Here is a 4,544-nt window from a genome sequence, read left to right on the forward strand (position 1 = left end):
ACGGAAGGGGTATAATCAGCTGGATCATTTGGCAGAATCTTTACATCAGATTGGCAAACAGAACAAAAAGAGCAATAACTGCTTACCCTGGGCTCAGTCTTCCAAAGTCTCCAGGACCCTGTATCAGACAAGAGAACCATGGTTAGGTTAGTTAGACAGTTAGGTTTCACCAAGGCCATCGTTGAGGGCAACTCAGTTTGAAGAATGTTCACATTTAATTCAAAGGCATTAGGGTAAAAAGTCATCACAGAAACTCAGACACTTTTCCTCTAGGATAGTGTTCATACACACCTGCAACATGAGGAAAACGGCAACGTGGAGATACTGAACACCAGGATTCAGACCCTGTAACAGATACAAGAACTATGGTTAAGTAAGTTAGACAGATAGTCTCACCAAAACCAGCGTCAAGGGCAACTCAGTTTGAAGATTGTCAACATTTAATTCAAAGGCATTAGGGTTAAAGTCATCATTGAAACCCAGACACATTTCCTCTAAGATAGAGTTTTATACACACCTGCAACATGAGGAAAACAGCAAGGTGGAGAAACTGCACACCAGGATTCAGAGCAGACATCCTATGGAACGCTAGATACAATTTCAATCAAGGCATGAGGACAAGGATCAGGTCAAGGCTGATGCTCATCTTCAACAGCAACACCTGGCAATGAGAATACATCGTTTAATACACCTTGCAATCCTTCCAGCACAGACCAGAGAAGTATAGCCAACCTCAGAAGAAAATGGAACGGAAGGGGTATAATCAGCTGGATCATTTGGCAGAATCTTTACATCACAGATTGGCTTACAGAATACAAAAAGAGCAATAAATGTGCTTACCCTGGGCTCCATCTTCTAAAGCTTCTGGGACCCTATAACAGATAAGAGAACCATGGTTAAATTTAGTAAGACAGTTAGGCTCACCAAGGAGTGTCAAGGGCAACTCAGTTTAAAGATTGTTCACATTTAAAATTCAATAGGCATTAGGGTAAAAAGTCATCACAGAAACCCAAAGACACTTTTCCTATAGGAAATAGTGTGCATACACACCTGCAACATGAGGAAAACGTCAAGGTGGAGATACCGTACACCAGGATTCAGACCCTGTAACAGATAAGAGAACTATGGTTAGGTTAGTTAGACAGTTAGTCCCTCAAACACCAGCGTTGAGAGCAACTCAGTTTGAAGGTTGTTCACATTTGGAAATTCAATACTAAAGGCATTAGAAATTAAGTCATCACAGAAACCCAAAGACACGATTCCTCTAGCATAGTGTTCATACAAACCTTTAACATGAGTAAAACGTCAAGGTGGGAGATACCGTACACCAGGATTCATAGCAGACACCCTATGGAACACAAAACTAAAATTAGAATCCAGGCATTAGGACAGAGGTACTCCAGTCATGTGCATTTGACCAGGTCAGACGGAGCTAATATCGAGACTTCATGGGAAAGTCAGTGTGTGTTAAAGGAGCATCATACACGATCTTGTAGGACTAGCTCCTGCAGTCAGGAACTACTCAGGCTAGACCACAAACAAACAGGAGTAGTCTAACAGAAACACTTACTTCCTCATTCACAGCCCCTAGTCACCTCCCATCTTCATGGGAATGATGCAGGAACTGAAGACATGGCTGCCGTGGAAAATGAGTGGAACATTAGCAACCTTCAGTCTTCATCAGATGCAGCATCGATACAACGCAACCCGATTCAGTTACTCAGATGTCCTCAAAAAGATCAGAGACCTGATTTGTATCATCCTATTCAGATTGCATGCATGAGAAGCTAGAGCAAGCTGGGCATTAGTTACCTGAGGCATCAACCACCAAAAGGCTCAGGGGGGCTTCATTCCAAGGGCTCCCCCACCTTGTCCTATACACAAGAGACCACCACATTAGACCAACTTCAATCTAATAACAGCAACATGCCACTAGCACAGCAATACATCAGCTAGGAGCGAAAGACAATGCTCTGAATCATCAAAGGAGATCAGCTGAACTATGCAGTCATCACTGTATTGCTAAAAGATGCAGTAGACCACCACAACTCATCTCACCTTACTCAGAAACCCATGGTGATCTCCTTGAACCAGTTGGGCATGCTGTTAATCCTGCAAGTAGCCCTTGTGAATCAGCGCCTCATCCTGTTAGGACAGATGTAGACAATTTTAAGAGTGGAACATGCAAAGACATACAAGCCACATACAGTGTGATGCCGTTCAGAAAAACATTTTTCCTTCACTCTTATTCAGAGAGATTCCCAATGTTTTTAAACAAGTCATCATATACAGCAACTCAAATGCACACACATTCAAAAAGAGATTACTTACCAGTGTGACAGCTCATGCCAATTTTGCACCTTTAGGAAAGTGTCAGGGTTCTCTCTGGGATTGAACCCGGGATGCTGGGTTTGGGGAACTAGCGCTTAACCCAGTGGGCTACAGAGAGGACCCAGTTGCAGAATGTTGAAAATAGTTGGTTTATTTGCAAAACAGGGACATCTACCAACAACAGTTTTCCAACATAAAAGATAAATCCCCAAAACACAGATCAAATCCAGGGCAAAAGGCCATAAACTAAAGCAGCTAGTAAAGTGTAGCTATCACCGGAACTATGCCCTAGCAGCGAGAGGCGATGCTTAAAAGCGACGCGACACAAAAGTGGCCTGAGAACCACAGAGAAGAAAACCTCAACCCTCACGCTAGTCATAGACAGGAAACAGTATAACGATCCAATAAGGGCCATAGAAACTAGCAGGGCATTTAAACATGGCTAATTGTGGCTACGTGGCAATAACAAACAGGTGGGTGACACACAATGGGCAACAGGTGAGAACAAGCAATGGGAATCAGGTGAGTGAACATAACGGGAAACAGGTAAGGCAAACAAAGAAAACAAAGACACATGTTAACACAGAAAACACTAAGTCCTTTTGGCCACCAGATGCCGCCAAATCGTGGCAATGGCTGCCACGATCGTGACAGAAAGGGGGTAAAAAAAGTCAATGTGGCATTCATTTTAGATTTCTGATTGAATTACAGAATGATCACTGTGCCACAGGTACACAAAGTGTGGTTGGGTTATCATCATAAGTTTCAAGTGTAGCAAATTAGTCATCATTGCAGGACAGCAAAATAAATTCTTCAAAAAAATATCAATATTTTTTCATACCTTTATGTTGAGGACCCATGTCCAACTCCTGAAGTCTCTTATACATGTAGCCCCATGTCCAACTTCTGAAGTCTCTTATACATGTAGCCCCATGTCCAACTCCTGAAGTCTCTTATACATGTAGCCCCATGTCCAACTCCTGAAGTCTCTTATACATGTAGCCCCATGTTCAACTCCTGAACTCCTGAAGTCTCTTATACATGTAGCCCCATGTCCAACTCCTGATGTCTCTTATACATGTAGCCCCATGTCCAACTCCTGAAGTCTCTTATACATGTAGCCCCATGTCCAACTCCTGAAGTCTCTTATACATGTAGCCCCATGTTCAACTCCTGAACTCCTGAAGTCTCTTATACATGTAGCCCCATGTCCAACTCCTGAAGTCTCTTATACATGTAGCCCCATGTCCAACTCCTGAAGTCTCGTATACATGTAGCCCCATGTCCAACTCCTGAAGTCTCTTATACATGTAGCCCCATGTCCAACTCCTGAAGTCTCTTATACATGTAGCCCCATGTCCAACTCCTGAAGTCTCTTATACAGTACATGTAGCCCCATGTCCAACTCCTGAAGTCTCTTATACAGTACATGTAGCCCCATGTCCAACTCCTGAAGTCTCTTATACATGTAGCCCCATGTCCAACTCCTGAAGTCTCTTATACATGTAGCCCCATGTCCAACTCCTGAAGTCTCTTATACATGTAGCCCCATGTCCAACTCCTGAAGTCTCTTATACATGTAGCCCCATGTCCAACTCCTGAACTCCTGAAGTCTCTTATACATGTAGCCCCATGTCCAACTCCTGAAGTCTCTTATACATGTAGCCCCATGTCCAACTCCTGAACTCCTGAAGTCTCTTATACATGTAGCCCCATGTCCAACTCCTGAAGTCTCTTATACATGTAGCCCCATGTCCAACTCCTGAAGTCTCTTATACATGTAGCCCCATGTCCAACTGTTGGCTGAAGCTAACAAAAAGAAGAAAATAAGCATTACTAAAGTGCAGGGAGATCCAAGTCACACGTTTAAGAGAAGAAAAACCTCAGAATCAAACGTGCTCAGAAATCACTTCTGTCTACTACACTTATTCATGTACTCCTCATAGGCCATGCATGAGCATTGTCTGCCCACATCGAACACTTGTGGTACCTAATTCGTAACCTCTTACCAGCTGAGAAGTCCATCAGGCCAAATCAACGCCTTAATTCTGTGAATAAATAATTTCAACACGTCAGGTCGTTGTCCATTAAAAGCTAGTTATACCACTGCACCGACACACACGGCCCATGAAAGATCAGAGAAGTTGGCATTCATCAGGTTTAATCAGATGTCCCTACCAACATAATTTTATCATATTAATGCATCGCCCCAA

This window comes from Sprattus sprattus (assembly GCF_963457725.1).
Source record: "Sprattus sprattus genome assembly, chromosome: 20".
NCBI classification, from domain to species: domain Eukaryota; kingdom Metazoa; phylum Chordata; class Actinopteri; order Clupeiformes; family Clupeidae; genus Sprattus; species Sprattus sprattus.